Raw genomic sequence first — 23125 nt, forward strand, 5'->3', positions numbered from 1 at the left:
TGTCTTAAACAGAATATCTCAGAAATTCCACATTGAGAAGAGAAAAGGAGGAATGGAAGGTAGCAGAAAATCAGTTTCTCAAAAGACTTACTGTTTGATTTTCATTTAGTCCACTGACTGATTTTTACTTATTTACTGCTTCATTTACTTCAAACTCTGGACATCTCGCTTCAGACACTTGTTGTATGACCCTGGACAAATAATTTAACCTCTTTCATTCAGTTTCTTCTTCTGGAAAATGACCTTGAAAAGGAAATGGCAAACTACTCCAATATCTTTGCCAAGACAACCCCAAATGGGGTCACAAAGACTTGGACATGATTGAAACAACTGAACAACTGGACCTATAGCATTAATTCTAACTTCCACAGTAAGATTATAGTATCACATACAGAGCACTGAAGAACCAACTACCATCTGAAGTGCATAAAGTGCAACAGAGTCAGAAAGAACTGAGTTTGAATCCTGCCTTAGACACATATTAGTTGTGTGACTCAGCCTTGGTTTCCTCATCTGTAAAATGGGGATAATAATAGCACCTACCTCCCAGGGTTACTATGTGAATGAAATGAGATAAATAAATGCAATGTTCTTTGGATAAATAACAAAAGAATGCTCTTTTCCCCCCAACAATGAGCATGATGCCTGGCATATATTAGGAAGCCAATAAAAACTTGTTGACTGATAGTAGTCAGTTTTATTTACTCTCAAAGTTTAACTCCAGGATCTTCCTTTTAACCCTTAGAATCTCTCATTTGACTGAGATGCACAGTTAACTAAATCAATTTGTGATATCCTCTCAAGCTTTGGAGGATAGTCATGTCCTGCTCCCCAAATCTTAGAAAACTTTCTGTCTTGGGCATAACTTTGCAATGAGCACTTTCTGCCTGATACTTTTGCTAAGAGATACAGAGAGAAACTGAGAAAATTCCACCCAATCCTCACCCTTAGAAGGATAAAGGGCTGGAACAGATGGGATGAAATCAAATTTTAAACAAGTTTTAAACACTTACAAAGAAACATAAACAAGTACAAGAAAATATAAAACAAACTGAATCCACAGCTGCTAAAGGCAGATTGATGACTAGATCTAAGCAGAATTTCTCCAGTAAAAAAAAAAAAAATCAGAGGTGTTAAGTTTAGAGCAGCTTAATAAAAATGGACTTAAATATTTAATTCTTTGCTTTGGTGTTTGCTGCAGACAAGCACTCCTCAGCAAAAATACGGGAAAGTATTTGGATGTGGATCAGAACTTCTAATTGGCTGTTCTCTTTTGCTTCTTGTCTTTCCTTCACACCTTGCTGGGAAATATTCATGGAGAGGAGGGTATTTCCCAGAGCCAAAAGCACTTGCGTGTCCTGAGTGGGTCTTGTAGCAGTAGCTTTTCTGAATTGCAGAGATATACTAAAGAGGAATATATTTTAGGATTTAATTTTTGCCTCTTTGACCCCAAAGTGGTTTCAAGAAAGAGACAGAGTAGGGAGTCCCTTTGCCAGAGTTTTAAACAGTTGCCCTCATTGTCTGTCCCACTGCTTCCTCCCTCCGTCTTTTTCCTTCTTTGTGGGGTTTTTCTATCTAAAAGTGTGAAAATTACAAATCCCAAGGAACTGCGATCAGAAGTCTACCTAGGGAAACTTTAGACTATCCTTGCCATAAATATCTCTCCAAGGCAGCCTGACGTCAGAGGCGGGGAGGGAGGGCGAAGAGAGAGAAGAGAGGTTGGTCTGAAAGTGAAAACAGCAGTGGTTTCAATCTGAGTACTGTACAGCACAGAGAGGAAAGAGGAGGAGGAGGAGGAGAAGGACAAGAGGCACTCTGTGTGGATTATAGGACTACAGAAATCGGGGGCCAGAACGAAGCCATGGGATACACAGGGTAAGTGCGACAGCCACAGCCACTCTGGTCTCTGGTTCATGCCGTTGGGAGGATGGGGGCGGAAATGAGGGGCAACATTCAGGGGATGTCTCTTTTTAAAAACTTTCTTTATGATGGTGAGAGGGATTGGAAAACATCGCTCTATTATGGGCAAGCTGTTTTGTTTCTTCTAAGGGTACACAGGAGCTATGGACATTTGGGGCTCTGCCACTCTGTGTGTGTGTGTGTGTGTGTGTGTGTGTGTGTGTGTGTGTGTGTGTGTGTATGTGTGTACGTGTTGGCACATTTGTATAAAAGAAATGCCTTTGGAAAACTTTAAGAGGAGAGGGAGAGAGAAAGATTTGTGGATTTGAAATATGATTCCCTGATTGTCACAGAAGCGTCAACCCAAAATGAACTCTCCCAACCCCTAAAAACTGGCAACTTTCCTGCGGCTTTCCCCAGTTCAGGGTCCCCAACTGGCTCCTTGGGTTGGTTGAGTTTTAACTCTTTCCGGACTCAACTCGGAGCCATGCCCAAGTTGTCTTGACAGCAGATGGGTTAGAGTAAGCAGTATCTGTTTTCCCTCTTGGTGGTAGTGGAAGCTTTCTTTAGTATGATCCCATGGCTTCAAGCTACTCAGGAGGAAGAATGCCAGGGACTGGGGAAGGGAAAAGACATTTAGGAATAAGCTTCTTGAGTTTATAAGGATAGCATCCCCAGTTAGCTACTTCATAACTTTGTCCTTTGGATTTGACATAAAGGGGAATTTGTATTGTAATGTATTTAAGGAAGGAATTGGTTTGGGGACAGGTAATTTGTGAGGAAGAGGAGGGGGAAGAGAAAGAAATGGAGGAGGGGGAAGAAAAAGAAGAGGAAAGAGGAGGAGGAAGAGAAGAAGAAAAAGAAGAGGAGGAGGAGGTGGCAGAGACTCTGGCACAGACTAGATCCCCAGAAGGGAGGGAGTGGGTTGGATGTCTCTGCCACATCTGTCCCACAGCAGTGTGGGTGCTGGGTACCCCGGGGAGTGTGCAGTGCCCCAAACAAGATGTGAGCCTGTAACATAAAGAGAAGTATCTGAGCTGTGGGGTGGAGAGAAAGATTTTTATCAAAATTGAACACAGATTGCTGAGGTCTGGGCTTAGTTAACCCTTCCCTCTGCCTTGTACACTCATCCACCATACTATGATTGATGCAAGAATAATTTCGCAGAGGAATAGATGGAGGAATTCTTGTAATTTGCCCTAAATTACATCTGAGAAGAGTGGCATCCTTAAATATGTAAAGGTTTTAACATTTCCCTTGATTTCCTACCAACCCCACCTAAACTCCTCAGTTTGGTGTCTGTTTTTGGAGCTGCTTTTGAAGACAGGTTTTTCTGAAGAAGAGGATTTACCTTAGGACTTAAAATGAAAGAAACAAGTTTTTACCCAGTATAGAAGAGCGGTAAAAATGGACTGGGCCATGATTTCACAATGCACTGCTCTTCGATGTCAGTAGTCAGTTTGAACAAACAAGAGACCACAGAAGAGATTATTTTCAGCTTTCATCTAGGAGAATTTCTTTCTGGTTTGGCATTTTGCAACAAAAGATTTGGTGGTGGGAGGGGAACCCAAGGGAGTTGCTAGTTAGTATCTTTTGGATTCATTGATTAGAAAATTTACTAGATTCTTCTCGTGTCTTAGACTTGGGAAGAAATTCCAACAAGCGGATTTGTGTCCTGAACTGCTTTGGACTAGCATTGTTTTAAAAATAATACCAAGTGTTTTTTATTTCTCAGAATGAGAGAAGTTAAATAGAAATCATACACTATTTCAAGTCCTAGAAGGCATTGCCATTTGGGTGTTTAGAAGCCAAATGAAAGTATGATGTGTGAAAATGGGTATGTGGGTATTGGCACTCATACATTCATGTGTCTCTTTGGGGTAATGTGCCCATGTATGTGTGGGTATATGATGGGAAGAAGGGGTTGGGAAGAGATGAGTGTGAGTGCGCAAATTAACCCATCCATTAAGGGGAGTAATGTTGAGAAGCTATTCATTCAAGTTATGCCAAACCGTGTCTCTACTGTCCATTGAACATCTTGAGCTAGATGTCCAATAGACATTTTAGTTACCATATCCAAAAGTGAACTCATTATCTTTCTTTCCAAATACTCCCCCTTTAGAAACTACCCTTTTACTACTGAAGGTATCACTCTCTTCCTGGATCCCTGGAATCAAAACCAAGTTGTCATCCTTGATTCCTCACTCCCCATATCAAATCTGTTGCCAAGGTCTATTGATTTTAACTTTGTAACATCTTGGAAATATATTTCTTTCTCTCCTCTGATATTGCTACCACTCTGGTGTGGATCCTCGTGCCTTCACGCTCAGCACTATTGTATTAGTCTGTAGTTTGCCTTGCCCAGTTCATTTTTGATTCAATGGCTTAAAGTAATTATCTGAATTCACAGGCACTGTCATGTTATCTCTTCCTATTAAATTCTAGTGACTCTCTATTAGCTCTAGGATCTAATTTAAACTCCTCTGTTCAGTATTCAAAACCCTTTATAGGGAGCAGCTGGGTAGCTCAGTGGATTGAGAGCCAGGCCTAGAGATAGGAGGTCCTGGGTTCAAATCTGGATTCAGATACTTCCCACCTCTGTGATCCTGGGCAAGTCACTTAACCCCCATTGCCAAGCCCTTACCGCTCTTCTACCTTGGAACCAATACAGAGTATTGATTCCAAGACAGAAGGAAAGTGTTTAAAAAAACCCTTTATAACTTATACCTTCCCAATTTCCAGTCTTCTAATACTTTACACCCCCTCAACTACTTTTAATCCCATGACACTGGACACAGTGACTTTGCTGTTCTTGGATTCAAGTATTTTCTGCTCTCCATGAATGGATTCTTTCCATCCTCATTTCCATCTCTTGACTTCTCTCACTTCCTTCAAGATCTAACTAAAGGGGCAGTGAGGTGACTCAGTGGATGGAGAGCTAGGCCTGGAGATGGAAGGTCTTGCATTCAAATATGACCTCAGGTACATCTTAGCTGTGTGACCCTGGGGAAGTCATTTAACCTCAATTGCTTAGCCCTTACTGCTCTTCTGCTTTGGAACCAATATTTATTATTTATTCTAAGATGGAAGATACGGATTTAGAAAATAAGATCTAACTAAAATCCCACTTTTTACAGGCAGCCTTCCCCCATCCCTGTTTATTTTAGTGCCTTTCCCCTGTTAATTATTTCCTATGTATCCTGTTTACAGGTTGTTTGGATGCAGTTGTTTGCAAGTTTCTTCCAATTATTAGAATGTGAGCTCTTTGAGAACAAGGGCTTCATATCCTTTCTTTGCTACCTTTCTTTCTATCCCAGGCCTTAGCACAGTGCTTGACAAAGAGTAGGCACTTAATAAATTCTTGATTGACTTCATGATGGCTCTCTGGTTCCAAAAGAATGAATTTAACTCTCTGATAAAACATCAAAATCTGGTAAGAGTTGATATTGAGACAAAGGTTTTTTTCCCACCTTGAGTAGCAATGGAAGCAAAGACTGGTGTTCTATAGAGTCAAAGAGGGCACAGAAAATTTTTAGAAGGGTTAGTACCTAGAAAAAGAGAGCTGGTTCAGGAATACAAGATCACATGGTATGAACATGGTAAGTTGGGTGTGGACAAGTAGGAAGAGAATATATAAGAACTTAGGAGGGTCCTCTTTCCAATGAGAATTGTTCATGCTCCCTAATCTTCTACCACTAACCCGACAAAAAGCTCATGTTACATGAGACAAGATAGATGCTTTCATCATTAAATAATCTTGAATTGGAGTAATAAACAAAGATATGACCATAGAAAGACATGCTAAAGGTAGATAAAATGGACGAGAAATGAATAGTTGTTGGTCTGGGACACTTGTCAGTGGATCATAGATTCATAGAACTATTCTAGATTGGTACTTGGAGGCCACTGAATCAACCATTTTATTATATCGAATAAGAAACTGAGACCCAAGGAGATTAAGTGACTTGCTAAATTCATTCAAGCATTGACAAAAGTGGAATTTGAATCTTGGTCCTCTGACCCATGAAATGGTGCTTTTTATCTTATATTAACAAAAATAGACAACTGATAATATTTTAATTGAACTTCCATAATAGTCCTGCTTTAGGTTCATACATTCTCAGCTAATGTCAAGGGTAAAGGGTATGGGAAAAAGGATGTGTCTTGGCATTGACTTTTTTGCTGGTGTGGTTCCACAGGAGAGTCAATGGGATCCTGACCTATCTTGGTATGGTTAACTCTTTCGCATTGAATTGCCAATCTAGAAAATCTGGTAAACATTTTTGGTCTTCCTTTCATACTAAAGAAGTGTGAATTTTTTTTTCTTTTATAGAGTCTTTAAAGTACATAATTGTAAATTTTTGGTTAAACATGCACTTTTGAGTTTTCTATGTCATCTACCAGCTTTCTTGTGTCACGTGTGGCTTCCACAAAACTCTAGCAAAATTCCCATTTAATTTCTTATGACAACCTGAGATATGTCAAAACCACTATGGGAAAAGTTGCAATGTGGAAAGAATAACTGTAGTTACAAAAAGGCATTTCCTAGATGTAAGAGGTCTCTTCTGTTTGGAATATATTATCTAGACAACCACTGGACATTTCAAAACAAATTTGCCATGGATATCTCAAACTCAGCATGTCCAAATTAAAGGTCATTATTTTTTCCCCCAAAATCTCCAGTCAATGACCAATTTTTGCCCCTTTTTGCTCTGCTACCTGTCTCTTTCACTGTACCCACAGGTTCTTATCATGTCTCACTAAAATTGTTATAATATCTTCCTAATCAAGAACCAAGCCTAAAGCCTCTCCCATTCCGGTCCATGTTCTGCACACCTTCCAGAATTATTTTTCCTTGTGTCAATCTGATTATGTCACTCTCCCACCCAAAAAACTTATATGGCTCCCCATTTCCTCTTGGATAAAATATAAACTCCTTTGTTTAGCTTTTTAAACAACCACCTCCTATCTTTTTGGTCTCATAACCCATCATTCTTCCTTCTACGCTCTGAAGTCCAGCCACAGTAGTCTTCTCTCTGTTTCTCACACATGACAGTCTATCTCTCACCTTCATGCCTTCACACTGTCTACACTCTATATTGGTAATCGATTCTCTTCTCACTTGTGACTTGCAGAATTGCTCTCTTCCTTCAAGGATCAGGTCAAGTACTGCCTTCTACATGAAGTCTTTCCTGAAGCCCTTAACTAAGAGCCATTATTTTTATTTAATGCATATACTTGCTTCCCCATGGAACAGAAACTCCTAAAGAGTAAGGATGGACTCATTCTTTCTACTGATATTCCAAGTACCTTGCAGAGTGTTTGGCACTTAGTAGTCTAGTAAAGTCAACATTTATTAAGAACCTACCATATGCTAGATGGCAGGTAGGTAGTACAGTGAATAGGATCCCAGGCTTGCAGTCAGAAAAACTCATCTTCCTGAGTTCAGATCTGGTCTGAGAAACTTACTAGCCAGGAGACTCTGAACAAATCACTTCACCTTGTTTGCCTCAGTTTCTTCATCTATAAAATGAGCTGGAGAAGGAAATGACAAACTACTCAGTCAGTGTCTTTGCGAAGAAATCCCCAGATGGGGTCACAAAGAGTCAGACATGACATAACAACATTTGCCAAGCAAAGAGCTAGACATGCAAAGAAAGGCAAAAACAGCTCCTCAAAAAACTCATCATCTAATGGAGGGGAGACACTATGTAAATAACTATATAAGAACAAGATATAGATAGGATAAATTCGGAGATACTTTCAAAGAGAAGGCACTAGTGTTAAGGAAGGCCAGGAGAGGCTTCTTAAAGAAGATGAGATTTTATGTGAAGGGAGCCCTGGAAGCCAAGAGGCAGAGATGAGGACAAAAAGAAGTAAAGGTCTGGAGGTACAGCCAGTGAAAGGCCATAGTTTGTGTCAATGGAGTGTCTTGTGGAGGAAAAGCAAGGGGGCCAGTGTCACTGAACTATAGCATATGAGGGTGGGGGCTGGGGGAGTAAGGTATAAGAAGACTGGGGTGGGGAGCAGCTGGGTGGCTCAGTGGATTGAAAGCCAGGCCCAGACAGGAGGTCCTGGGTTGAAATCTGGCCTCAGATACTTCCTAGCTATGTGACCTTGGGCAAGTCACTTAACCCCCATTGCCTAGCCCTTACTGCTCTTCTGCCTTAAAAGCAATACTTATTATCAATTCTAAGATAGAAGTTAAGGGGTTTTTAAATGAAAAAAGAATGCTTTGCATTTTTTCTGAGGTTAAAGTTAGCCCCAACTTGCCCTTTATAACCAGGAGAAATTGTATCACAGTGAATAAATATAGGGCCAGAGCTAGTGTCCGGATAGCAGGATTTGAGAACCAGTTCTGCTGAGAATTTGGTATTCTCTTTTTTTAACTCTATATCCTCAGGCAAACTACTTTCACTCCTGTAAGCCTCAGTTTTTTCATGTGTCAAATGGGAGCAATAATCTCCATACTAGAGAGTTAGCAAGGCTATTCCAAGGTTCAAATGAAATTCTTTTGATTCAGTCATGTCTAACTCGTTGTGACCCCATTTGAGGTTTTCTTGGCAAAGATCCTGGAGTGGTTTGCCATTTCTTTCTTCAGTTCATTTTACAGATGAATAATTGAGGCCAACAGGGTTAAATAGTTTATCCAGGCTCACTCAGCTAGTAGGTATCTGAGGCCAGATTTGCCCTCAGGAAGAGGAGGGGAAGGAAGGGGTAAGACACCTTGAGTACAGTAGTCACTTAACCTGGGTTAGCATTACCACAGCTGTCTAGGATCTGGAATTGGCCTGGGGATAGAAGAGACCCACCAGTGTCTGAGAATGGTGCTCAGAATCAAGTACGGAAGAGATTTTCTTGGGATTGAATGAATTAAAAGATTTAGACCCACATATCTATCTTCTTGCAGGGGTGGCATCAGGGATAGAGAATTTGGCTTGAATTTCCTCTTCTCCCTCATCTACACCAAGGCGAGGGAGAGTAGGGAATGAGAGTAGTATTAAACTGTTCTCTTGCTGAGGGAGCAGTTATAGACTTTCCTGGCCTATTCAGTGTCGTCTAAGAGATCCTTCACATTGACATTTATGTCTATGTCTTTGAAGTACACATTTGCTTTTATTCAAGTTTCCACTGTAACCATGTCCTGGGATGACTTTTCAGCTTTTTAAGAGATTTAGCTAATGGCCAACTTCTCCAGAGCTGTTCTAGTCAAGGAATGAGTAAATCTAGCTCTAATGGCAAGATGTGCTTTTCCATCTCTTCTCATTGTTTTCTTTCTTTCCTTCCTTCCTTCCTTCCTTCTTTCCTTCCTTCCTTCCTTCTTTCCTTCCTTCCTTCCTTCCTTCCTTCCTTCCTTCCTTCCTTCCTTCCTTCCTTCCTTCCTTCCTTCCTTCCTTCCTTCCTTCCTTCCTTTCTTCCTTTCTTCCTTTCTTTCTTTCTTTCTTCCTTCCTTCCTTCCTTCCTTCCTTCCTTCCTTCCTTCCTTCCTTCCTTCCTTCCTTCCTTTCTTTCTTTCTTTCTTTCTTTCTTTCTTTCTTTCTTTCTTTCTTTCTTTCTTTCTTTCTTTCTTTCTTTCTTTCTTTCTTTCTTTCTTTCTTTCTTTCTTTCTTTCTTTCTTTCTTTCTTTCTTTCTTTCTTCCTGGCTGTAAGGATTTTCAAATGTAGCATTAAAATACCACGGTACAAGTGTGAATAACACCTGGGCTCTTTCTTCCCATACCTCCCTGTAATATGCATTTCCAGAAAGTCACTCTGGGGCTGAGGTAGTCTGTAAGGTTGGAATCCTTTCAAAACTCGAGATCAATCAATCCCGTCAATGTGCTTCCTTTCACAAGGACAGAGGGCACCTTAGTTCAAAGCAAAGGATATTTAGTCAAAGAGCATAATAAATCAAGAGGCAAAAAAGAATCTCCAAGCACAAATGGGATAGATTTTTCCCACAGGTTATCACACTATCAATTAGGAGGGCACACAAGTAAAAGGCATATTTGTCCATGAATGTCACATACATGTGTGACCAGTCTACATACGTGGAAGAATAATTCTCCTCCACAAGACAGGCTTGCTTCCATCCTCTGGTGATGAAATAGTTTTATTCTCATTATCTCCATTCTCTGCTGAATAGCTTCACTTTTCCTAGGGTCACTAGGCTGCTCTCTGCTACTATCAGACTCATTAGTTATTAGTCATTAATTAATCTTTTTATTACCAGCTTTGTAACTTTATTACCAACTAGTTTCTTCTGTCTGCTATGGTGTCATAACTATAGTATCTTCCTGGAAAGGAAGGGTTAAAGGCTCTAGAGAACATAAGCTAGAGCTACATACCAAATAGTGAACAAAAGTCATCAGAAGTTCCAGTCTAAATTTAAGACAATTATTTTTATTGCTCTTCCTTTGGTGTAGATTTGAATGGCCTCAGCCAATTATTTGACTTTGGAAAATTCCTTTGAATTGCAGTCAAATACTTTATTGCCTGTCTGTATCTTCAGTCTTCACAAAAACATCATGGGAGTTAAGGGGAACCTTGTGTGAAAGGGATGAGATGTGAGCCTCCTTTCAGCTTCTGTAATACTCCCTGATGGGCATGTAAATCAACCTGAGGGCAAGAATAAAAGAGCTAAATGAAGTTAAGAAGGCTAGGCTGCCATCTTTGTTTCACATCATGCCATACCTAAGGATAAAAAAAAAATCTGTGATTTTTGTGTGGTTAGCACAAAGGTGGTAGAAAAATCCACTAGTAAATTTTCTCTCTCAGTCTCCTCATTGCAATGATAATACTGCATTCATTTGTGCTTATTCGTCTAAATCATTTTGTGGTGTTTTTTAAATGTTATTTTATTTAGGAAAAAGTTGTTGTAGTTCAGTCATTTTAGTCATGTCCAACTCTTTGTGATCCCATCTGGGGTTTTCTTGGCAAAGATACTGGAATGGTTTGCCACTTCCTTCTCCAGCTTATTTTACAGATGAGGAAACCAAGGTAAATAGCAGTTAAGTGACTTGTTGAAGGTCACATAACTCATGAATGTCAAAGGTGATATTTGAATTCAGAAAAATGAATATTCCTGCCTCCAGGCCCAGCCCATGGTGCCACCAAGAAAAAACAGTTTTGAGCAGTTTAGCACTTTATATTCCTTTTCATTAATACTTTCCTGGTGTCTTCATGATAGATCTGAGAAATGACTTTCAGTATTTTCTTTTTTTGTGTTTAAGCACATTCATAGATTTAGATATTTGTCTGTGTCACCAAACAAACATGTTCCTGTTTAACTTATGGAAGAGAATCAAATGGAGCTCAGATATCTCAGCCCCAAGATGTAAGTCCTTTTCTAGCAGGTTTTCCCAAGTTCTAAAATTTTAGATCAGATGTCCTCATTTTAGTTACCAGCTAATCTGTGTAAATCCTGGTCTGAAGGAGGCCCAAACTACTTACAGCTACCTCCTGGGGAGGCTTCAACTATTAACTCAGGCTCCTCTACTTGGCTCCGACTACCAGGAGGCATTCAGTAGAATCAAGGACCAAGAAAAAAAAAAGAAACTTATTTTAAGATTTAAGGCAAGAGTATAAAGATTCAGAAGCAAGAATCTAGAGTATATCTAGAACTGGAACTAATTGGAAGAGGAATTAAGTAGATCTAGGGTCCAAATCCTAATCTATAAGATTGAGTCATGGGGACAGCTAGGTGGCACCATGGATAGAACACCAGCCCTGGAGACTGGAGGACCTGCATTCAAATCTTACTTCAGACTCTTCCTAGCTGTGTGACCCTGGCTAAGTTACTTAACCTCATATGTCTAGCCCTTCCCCTTCTGTGTTAGAGTTTGTACCAAGCCATAAAGTAAGGGTTAAAAAAATGAATGAAGGTCATGCTAGGAAAGGCACATATTATGGGTCAGAAAGTCAGTCAGTCAATGAACATTTATTAAGCATCTCCCATGTGCCAGTCCCTATGCTAAACTCTGATGATATCAGTAGAAATAAAAGCAGAGATAATTTTTGCCTTTGCAATCTAGTGGGGGAAGACAATACACAAAAGGAAGCTGAAAAGCAGAAGAGGGGAAGGGTGAGGGTACTCAGGATAGGGGCATGAAGGAGATGTCAAAAAGGATTCTAATAGGAATTGAACTGGTGGGAAATGAAAGAAAATATGGAAGAGCTCAAGAATGGGATCATGAAGAATCATACAGGATTGAATTAATTGAACAATAAACATTAATCAAAAGCATTAGCAAAATATGGCTTAGACAAAAGATAAATGATTTTTGGAAGAATATTTAACAAATGAGCTTTGGAGGATTGTCTTGGCTATATCCTAAAACAAAAAGATCATTTATTCACCTCCCTCGCTTTGGCATTTATGTTCAGGTTAGACTTTGTGTTCTATCTTGAATGTATTCTAGCCATTATCTGGTTTTCCCCTAAATGCAGTCATACCATAGCTAGATGAGATAAGACATTTGACTTTCCCTTTATCACCTTTGTACCAATATCCTCAATACTTTATTTGAGTCAATACCTAGCATAGTTTTTAGGGTCCAGAATGGTTGGAAGGCTTACTTGTAATTTTCCTGGAGATAGGGACTAGAACAGTTGACCTTTGGGAGTTCCTCAGAGACTAATTGTTCTTGGTTCTGTAAAGCAAAGAGTGCAGTCCTAAGGGAGTCTGTGGTACCCAGCCTTCTGTCCCTCTGGAAACTGTCTTTATATTCAGATTCAGAGTTTACGTCATCACCTGGGATGTTCCTGCCAAATCTGATTGTTTCTTGTGGTAGACACTTGATTATTACTCCTTTTGTCCCAATAGGTCATCTCTAGTGTGTTTTAAACACTTTACCCTTAGCAGCCTTTCTGAGCCAAAAGTCCAGATTTACTGTAAAATTAAGTTTTCCTCTACGATTTTAAACTTGATGAACCCAAGTTAATATACTAAATCAAATTACTTGAGGTTGAAGTTAATTCTCCTTCTATTCACTCTTACCCTAACTTAGATTTCCTAGAGAAGGGAAGAGAAGTGACAGAGTGAAGTGAATGGAAGGTAATATTTAATATTTTTCCAATAATAGAAACAGTATTTATAATTAGCCAAAGTGGCAAATATAGTTTGTTCATTTTGGATTGTCAAAGAGACAAGAGGGCCCAAATTACTCCAGAAAGATCTTCATCATCATAATGATAGGGCCTGATTACAACAGCTTCTTTTGAAGTGGTACTATGCTGTTTACTGTGCACTATCAGTTGCTATTCATTCATTTGGAGGATACTTATATTGGCAGAGAAGGACATCTACTACTGCTGTTTCTGTTGGTCAAAATTATTATTTATTAATGTAGCTCTTGCTTAAAAGGATTGATCAGTATTCTTGGAGGTAAGCTCAGGGTTCCTAGAAAAAACCCTAAATTTGGAGTCAAGAACTAGGTTTGAGTTTCATCTCTAACACTTGCTTCCTCTGTGGCCCTGGTGAAATTCCTCTCCCTCTCTGGATCTCAATATTTTCATTTAAAAAATGGTAAGCCTGTACTAGATGGTTGAGCAAAAAGTCATATATTAGGCTTGATCCCATTCTCACCACCTCAGAACAGCAAGAAATGTGCCAAGGGAAGAACTAAGAACTATAATGAAAATAGGAAGAGGAAAGAAAAAACGCCCCACTAGGAAATACCTGCAGAAAGTAGAAGGCTAAGTTATTATCCCACTATGCCTAGATGTGCCTCCTTAGTACTCCCACTCCTCATGCTTTTCACTGGACACATGCCGAGTTGTCCTCAGTAATGACCCCTAAAAAGAGGGAGATCATTGAATTCATCCAGTCTGAATGGTCTGGAAAAAAATAACACAGGCAGCTCTGAATGATAAGGAACACAAGCAAAATGTGGTTTTATCCAATATTATCTAAAGCAGATAGGCAGATGAGACAGTTTGAGAATAAGTTAAACTCCACTAAACTCCCCCAAACAACTTTAAAAGCACCAAATAAACTGAAGACAACAACTAAAAGTAGAGAAATGAGAACTTCTAAAAGTTGATGACTAAGAGTTCATATCTAATCCCAACCCTCTTCCAAAGCAGAAAGTAATGCATATAATGGGAAAGAAAACAAATAATAATAGCAAACATAAGGAAGGGATGGGAAAGGTTACATAACAAGAAGAGCTTTATAGATAAATCAGAAGTGACATGATCAAGAAGGGAAAATGAGTAAAATGTCTAGAAAAGGGCACATACAATAAATGCTACAGACTCAAAAATCCTTGGTGAAATAGAAAGCAAAGTGAAAAATTTTATGTGATTTCCTGAAATTGTAATGGGAAAACAGCTTTAAAAAAAAGTCTGAAACTTCTATGAAGAGAAATAAATAAGTTAAATACATCCACCAAATAAGAATGGAAGGAAAAGTAGATATCTGAAATCATAAGGAAGAAATCAGAAAGACAAATGAGAGTAGATAACTATACAACAGAAAATCTTTTCAAAATAGTAAGTGCTCTGTAGGAACAGTGGAAGAATTGAAACACAAAAATCCAGAATGGAAGAATGTCTGACAGAGTAGAATTTTTAAGAATGAAAAAATACATGAGTTCTATAAAAGTTAAAATTATTGACCATGAAGTTTGACTATATAGAAGCCATCTAAACATTGTAGATTTTCCAAATATAATGAAATAAAAAGCCTAAAAAATGTTTCTTGTACTAGTTTTTTTAATTTCACAGAAATATTATAAACAGATGGAAAATTACAGATTTATAGAATCTCTAGGATACCAAACAGAGAGATATACTCCAAGTTTAGTTCATTAAGAAATATACTCATCAAATGTTATAATATCAAGATCAAACAAAAATATTATAAGCAGCTGGGAGAAAGCCATTTACCTATGAAGGAAAATCAATCAATAATTCAAGGCTTCTTATTTATGAAGAATTAATAGAATAATAAGGGTATGATATTGTAATAGGCAAAGGAAGCAACAAAGTTTAATAAATGGACATTTAAAATATAAAGTTAATACTATTCTGTAAATATGAGCCTAATCATCAATGAAAAAAGGTAGATGCTCAGCAAGATGGGGGAATTTATCTTTTCTTACAAAGAAATCAGAGATGAACAGAATAGAGCTGTCAAATATCAATAAGAGAAAGGTAAGTACACTTAGCAAGAAAATGTTAAATCATAATTTAATATTTTCATTATTTTGATCTAGATATGGCAATGATTTCAGGAGAGCTAGGTGGTAAAAGGGTGAGAGTACTGGGCCTAGAGTCAAGACTTATCTTAGGATTTGGGCTCAAAAAAATTAATGAGTGGTAGAGGTAAAAGTCTATGGAATTTCACTGGAATCAAATTAATGTAAATTAAACAAATTACAGGGATTACATTCTGACTTAAAAGAGAATTAAAAAAAGAATCATACAAAAAATCATACAAAATCATACAAAATTGAGGAAAACATCGCCCTAATGATTATAACCTTAAATGTGAATAGATTGAAAACCTTAATAAAGTGAAATAAATGCAGAATGGATTTAAAAGAAACTCCAGCAATTTGTTCTACACAATAAAGATATTTAAAACAAATGCACAAGCTAAGTGAAAAAAGAGGAACTTTAACAAAATTCATTATTCTTTAGATAATTATAAATCATAGAAGTTGAACTCATGATCCAAGATAAGACAACAATAAAAATTAACACTATCAGGATAAACTGAGAAACTATATTATGCTTAAAGGCAATATAGACAATGAAATAATATCATAATTATATATATATGTACATATATACATATATATATCTACCAGATGCCATAATATAGAAAGTTTTGAAAAGAAAATCTAACTGGATTGCCAAAAAAGAAATTAATAGAGCATAATTGTAAAAGACAATTTAATATTCCTTTTACAGAGATGGAGAAATCAAATTGAAATATTTTTTAAAAGGAAATAAAGAGCAAAAATAATTGTCAAAGAAGTTTTGAAAGGACTTCATGGTGACTTCTGGTTGGAAATATTAAGGAATATCCATATTTTCCCCTCATCATATGATACTTTATAAAAACTGATTATTTGCTAGGAAATGAAGAAATCTTAAATAAGTGTAGAAAACTTAAATAATAAAATTAGATTAGAGGATCTCCAAATGTCCTTCCAGTTCTAATATTCTAAGATTCTATGATTCTGCATACATACTGTGAGAATAAATGTGAAACCAAAATGTAGTTAAGAACCCCCTCATTTGGAAAATAATTTCCCTTTCATTTCATGGCATGAGAATTTATTCTTTTCCTATTCATTCACTGACTTATATTTGTCTATGTACAGGTCTTCTAACTCCTACTTGATTGTAGGACACCTACTATGTCCTTTTTGTTTTTGACCCCTTCAACAGTTTATTGCACATGCTGGGGACTTAATGCCATTGAATTAATGTTATAAATGTACATATTCAGGGTCAGAAATCATCATGCATAATAATAATCATTGTAATAATATCTAGAATTTATATGCATTTTACAGTTTACAAAATGCTTTGTATATATCTCATTTTATTCTCCCTGCAACAATGGAAGTTAGATGCTATTCTCAATCCCATTTTGCAGATGAATAAACTGAAGCAAATAAAGATGATGTGAATTGTTCAGGGTCACACAGCTAGTAAGTGTCTGAAGATAAATTGGAACTGGAGGTCTTCCTGACTCCAGATCCAGCATTATATCCATTGCACCAGTTATCCCCCTGGAATAGTGGCAGAGTGATGGACCTCAAGTCAGTAAAACTAGAATTCAAATTCTATCTGTCTCTTGCCAACTACTTAGCTATGAGTGAATCATTTAAACTCTTTGAGCTTCCAGGGACTTTCTAAGATTTATTGACTACTATAAACAGGTTGCAATCTTTGTTGGTAAAGAGAATTCTAATATAAGCAAAGTCACAGATCTTTGGAACATATGTCAAGAATGAATAAAGAGAGACATGAAGAAGCAGATAACTATGAGAATCCCCTGTTAAGCTTTGAGAGACCAGGAAACTCATATATTCTTTTGTTTAATTTGCTTTGACTAGTAAGGTACCCACTGGTTGTAACCTAGATTACATCATTATGTTTCCTCTTAACTCTACTCTGATGGTTAAAGAGCTGTTTGCCTTCTAGGAAATAGTGTGTGGAGGGAATGATCCGAGTTGTCTTTGACACTTGCACCCTTGATAAGGTGGATAGGGCCATAGGCTTGTAATCAGAAAGTCCAGGATTTAAATCCAACCTCAGACACTTAATAGCTGTTACTCTTGGGAAGTCATTTAACTTTGCCTTAGTTTTTTCATCTGTAAAATGAGGAAGTTCAATCTCTAGGTCCCTTCCAATTCTAAATATATTCTCTAATTATCATCACCATCATCACTACCACTTTATTTGCAGAACTGGGTTCTGTAGTAAAGAGAAAAATGATCATACTTAAAGATGATGCTGGTCCACCATTACTAGAACATGCCCTTTATGTTATAAAAAATGGGAATGGGTTACATTGAGCTATCTTTCTTCTAGTACCCAGTTCCCTGAAGAAACATGTACATACTCGTGGGGAAAAGAGGTACTAAGGTAGCAGTCTGGATCCTGTCTATAATTAGGATTGTGTAGCATATAGTTGTCAGTCAACCAGCATTCAATCCCTATTTTTATATCCAGGATTCTTATCTAGGAATATGGATACATGTCACTCTAGCTCTAGTTTGGCTTCCATCTATGTGGCCACATTACTTCTTTTGCCTTCCTTTTAGGGAGGCAAATCCATCGTAAAAGGAGAAACATTCATCTCTTATAACAGATTTCACATCCCATTAATTTCCTGGATCTGTCCTTTTCCTAGACAGAGATCCCCTTTTAGACTAGAGTCTCAAATACATGTCAGTCTCAAACAAAGTATGAGTGGTAGAGAGCTTACCAACAAATCTGGTGTCTTACCAAGTTTTCAGTCTGTGAGAAATAGAAGTTGGGCTGAGTCAGTTAATTTATTAATGTAGAGTGCTATGGAAATATTTATGATTCTTATGTTTATATTTACGTGCGCAATGAGAAATTCAGGAGCATTTCTTCTGGGTCCCAGATAATACAAATTTGGAATTTGTTTATGTATTTGTCTGCCCTTTCAACTTCAACATTGGAATGAGATAATGTTTAAATTCCCCCAGAGGTTAAGACCCATTGGTTAATATTTTTGATTGTTACCATCTAGTTGTTGATTATAGTAGGATTTTAGATCTGCCTTTGCTTCTATGATGCCTATGCCTCTCTCAGGCACCATTTCTTCATCTTTAAAGTGTGTACATTGCTTATATCTTATACCATCTTCTTTTGTTTGCTAACCATGCCATCCCAAGGGACTAAAATGAAAAATTAACTTATGTTAAAGTGTCAGAACCTTGGCAAAGAAAAAAAAAGATGAGTCTTATTTAGTAACTACAGATGTCTTTTGGGATCTGAATCCTCTGTCCCATTTAACAAAAGAAGAGGTTCATCTAGAATGTCCCTTTCTTTCTGGTCTAGGCTGACAACTACTTCCACTGTGTATGTGTGTGTGTGTGCGTATTTTTCCTGATGTGCTTTAAGGTTTGAGTATATGTTCTCAGTTTTGGAGCAGCTCGGTGGCTCAGTAGATAGAGTGCCAGACCTGGAGTCAGGAAGACTCATCTTCCTAAGATCAAATCTGCCCTTAGACACTTACTAGTTGTGTGGCTCTGGACAAGTTACTTAAAACTGTTTGCCTCAGTTTCTTCATCTGTAAAATGAACTGGAGAAAGAAATGGCAAATCACTCCAGTATTTTTACTAAGAAAACCTCAAATGGGGTCATGAAGGGTCAGACACAACCAAACAATATATAGACCAATGTTTGTGAACAGTACAGTCCTTAAAAACGAGAGGAAGTTCCTACTCTCCACAGGTATTTGTGGAAGCATTAAAGTGAATTATATAACCTAGTTGCTGACATAAGGGAGCTTGTCCAGCCTGAAGAGTGGTAGTTCTGGTGAGCAGTATTGCAGGAAAAGACAGGAACTTGAGGGAGGAGGAAGCCATTGACTCATCTTTTTTGTTTTGTTCTGTTGTTGAAGGAGTATAATGTCTATTATTTTTTTTATTTTTTATTATTTTTATTAATTTAATTAAAACATTTACCTTCCATCTTATAATTAACACTTGGTGTTGCTTCTCAGGCAGAAGAATGGTGAGGGCTAGGCAATGGGGGTTAAGGGACTTGCCCAGGGACACAGCTAGGAAGTATCTAAGGCAAGATTTGAACCCAGGACCTCCCTTCTCTGGGCCTGGCTCTCCATCTACTGAGCCAACCAGTTGCCCCCCTGTTATCTTTTAAATAGGAGGCATTCTTATTTGTTGCAGTAGGAGTAATATTTTAACCTTTTCCCTCATACAAATTAGGCTAGCTTTTCCTTAAATCAATCAATGGACAAACATCAATTAAGTGCTTACAGTGTTCCAGGCACTACACTAAGTGTTCTGGATACAAACAGAGACAAAAAAATAGTCCCTGCCCTCAAGGAAGAGACCAGAGCAGGGAAGACAAAAATGCAAACAGATATATACAAAACAAGCTATATACAAGATAAATGAGAAATAATTAATAGAAGAAATTAATAGGATTAAGGAAGGCTTCATGTAAAAGGTGCAATTTTAGTTAAATAGTGTTGATCATTGTGCTCTATGTAATGCTCATTTTTAATTCTTTAGAAATTAAAATGTTCCATTGTTTTCAGCCATACAACAAAAAGACAGATGACTTAAAAGGATAGCCCTTTGTTTCTGTCATTAATGGGACTTTCTTTAAAGGATATCTTGTTTATTCTCCTGTTTAATTCTGAACTCAATTTATTTTCTATACCATCTGTTCATATTCTATTCTATCATATATTCTATTAGTATATCAATATAACTTCAATGATCATATAGATATAGAAGTACTGATAGAGTATCAGAAGGTTTATCTATCTCTGTGTACTTTTTATATGTATATATGAGTACCTATATGTGTATGTATATATACATATATGTAAATGTGTATGTGTGTAGGTTTCACTGTATCTTCAGAGGATGCACAGTGCCTGGCACATAGTAAAAAGCTGTTTTCTGTTGCATGAGTGCCTGATTTAATTATTGTACCTGTTGAGGTACAATAGACTGTACTCAGTAGACTGTAGGCTCATAAAAGGTGCTTAATACATTTCCCAATTGATTAAATACAAGAAGCAAAAAGGTTCCCTCTAGGTGTTGAGCTAGTTCAGATCCTCTAATTTACAAGCAAAATCTTGCTGGTTGTAGCAAGCCTCGGAAGAGATCTCTAACTATTCAATGTAGCCTAACCATTTACATAGGAAAAACCAAGAAGATTAAGAATGTCTTTGTTCTATTGTTTTAAAACATTGTACCTGATTATATGGGCAATCTGGAGAGGATTTCTATCATGTGTATAATATATACTTATATAATCATATATACACAGTCATGTATATCTACATTTTAATATATATTATATGTACACACCTAATGCATGAATATACATACACATAGAAATAAATTGCCTTTCTGAATTTTTACATGTATGTGAATATACATGTAAAATATACATGTGTGAGCATGTGTATATGTCTATTATGAATATGTGTGTATACACTAACCTATTTATATGTTTTTGCTTCTATTAATATGTCAACTTCTTGAATACGGTGACTGTTTTGGTGGTTTTTACCTTCCTTTGTATGCCCAGGGTAGGCTTAGTATCTGGCACATAGATGATCAACAATGTCAAATGCTTCAGAGATCAAGATGGATGAGAGTTAAGGAGAAACCATTAGAATTTCTATTTAAGAGATCATTTGCATTATTTAGAGAGAGCAGTTTCATGCAAATAAAAATTTCTGAAGCTAAATTTCAGTGGTTTTAGAAGAGAAAGAGAAGAGGGGCATTAAAGTGAAGGCATTAAATATAGTTGAGTTTTTCCAAGGAATTTAGTAGAGAAAGGAAGGAAAGATAGAGAATGATAGCTGTGGATATAACGATCAAGTGATGGTTTTTTTTGAGAATGAGGGAGACAGGGTTGTATTTGTAGGCAGCAGAGAAAGGAAGCAGATAGAAAGATATTGAAGAGTACACAAAGAAAAAAGGGCTACCTTTCATAAGAGATTGGTGTGAAGGAGGAGATCATGGGCATGGTTTGATGACAGAGAGATGTGAAATGAGGAGGAAGGGATAATGAACTCCTAGCTGATGGCTTCAGTTAGATAGTAGAGCCCAAGTATATATAGGACCTCTTCTGTTCTTGATGCTGAAAATATCTGTTATAAAAAGTTTTACAAACATATTCCATTTTTATTCAGTTTGTTGATATATTTTTGTACTTAAATGTCCTTGGGAAGATTTTGATTATAATATCTCTCATGAAACTTTATTAAAATTAATTTTACCTTCTATTGTTTCTTTCTGTATTATGAGGTCATAATCTTCTTCCATCACCCTCTTCCATAAGATTTTATAAATTAATTTATATTCTTAACTGGTCTTGCTTTTGGCTCTTATATCTCTTCATTTGTCAAGTAAGTCAAGCATTTACTGACAGAGACTTTCTAGATCTCTTTTTAATGGTAACTGGTTTTCTTTAGTTCTTCTATGAGATATTCTAGTCATTTTTTTCTGTAATTTTTCATCTATATTTTCCTTTTTTTCATCAAATAGTCCAGGATTGGATTGTTTTAATTTTTCCCTTTTTCATATTTTATTCTTTATTCTAGCTTTGTATTTGTATCTTATCTCTCTAAGATGATGGTGCACAGGCATGATTTGAGAATGACTCATGCATCAATAAGGAGTCATTACTTATTTGTAGAAATATAATAAATATCTTTTTGTGTGTGAAATGTGTTAGGGAATGTTATTTGACATTTCCCATGCCAAATATATGTGTAGTCTTTTCTAAATAAAATATTAATGCTATATAGCCTGAAGTTTCTGTTTACATCTTTGGTACCAGAACCTTTTGCCTTTCCTAGTTTTTTTTTTATTCTTGATCTATATTTTCAATACATTATTTACCATATGTACCTATTCCCACTTGGGATAAAATAACTGAGCATCAAAGTATATACTGATTCAATTTGGAGGATCTTATTATTATCTTCTTTGTAGAATTTCTCTATCTCTTCATCCTTTACAACAGATGTTGGCACATATGCTGCCACCATCTTCATGGTGGTCTTTATGCAAAATACTTACCATGAGTTCAACAATATGAGTTGACCAGATGCTCTATGAAATGTTGTTTCTTTTTGCCCAAGGATATGTGATAAAAACCACTCACCCTTTTCATTGCTCCTCTGAATAGCACCTCTGAAAAGAATCTTTCCATTTAGATGCCATTTCCCCCCTTAGTTCTGATTTTATTCTTAGCTAGAATGTCAAAACCAATATGATATGATCAGTCACCTGATGGACAAGTCTTTATCAGTTCTCCTTAGGTGTTAGACATTGTGTTAGGAACTTAAAATACAAAGACAAAAATGAAAAAGTGTCTTCCACAAAGAGTTTAGGTTCTATTTTTATTGGAAAGAATATGTACACAAGTAAACATACATATAATCAAGGTAAAATTTGTGGGATAGCTCTTGAACCCTGGTTAAGAAGCCTTGATTATTATATAAGATATCATTTAATTAGAGTTTTTAAGGAAATGGGGATTTTAAGAGGCTCAAGTGATGTGGGAATAGGAGATAGCTAGTTCAAAGGGGCACAGAGAGAGGATGGTGGGCCATGAGTGAGGATTTGTTTGGACCATCATCTGTCAGAAGAGAGTAATGTATAATAGGGATGAAAAGATAATTGGGACCAGATAGGTGATGCTATAAAGTAAAGATAAAGTGTAAAACTAAACAAAGGAGCTTGTATTTAATCCTAAAGGTGGTTAGGAAGGTACTATAATTTATTGTTTAGGGAAGCTACATGCTCAGATTCATATTTAGTGGTACATCCACTTTTTGGTCAATAGACAAGGATCTTACATTTAAGCTACCAACAAATAAGTTAAAGTTTATATATGATTATATTTGATATATCAAATTATATTGTTCTTAGTATCATCTGTCCTCTCTTCTGCTACGTTGCCCTTGCCCCTTTGGAGGCTTCACAGGACTAAAGGCTATTTTTTTTCTTTATTTTGTGAGTGTTCATGGCCGTGTT

At 36.9% G+C, this 23125-nt stretch overlaps 1 protein-coding gene across 2 annotated transcripts in view; it reads left to right on the top strand.

Moving 5' to 3' along the window:
* The first annotated feature begins 1376 nt into the window (after window positions 1–1376).
* The window catches only part of DAAM2 (dishevelled associated activator of morphogenesis 2), a 158104-nt gene continuing 136355 nt past the window's right edge, over window positions 1377–23125 (top strand). For both annotated transcript variants that reach the window (XM_056818179.1, XM_056818182.1), the window contains exon 1: window positions 1377–1875. The gene's annotated coding sequence lies outside the window, so the exon portion shown is untranslated. The remainder of the gene's footprint in view (window positions 1876–23125) is intronic.

This window comes from Monodelphis domestica, chromosome 2 (genome assembly GCF_027887165.1).
Source record: "Monodelphis domestica isolate mMonDom1 chromosome 2, mMonDom1.pri, whole genome shotgun sequence".
Taxonomy (NCBI): Eukaryota; Metazoa; Chordata; class Mammalia; order Didelphimorphia; family Didelphidae; genus Monodelphis; species Monodelphis domestica.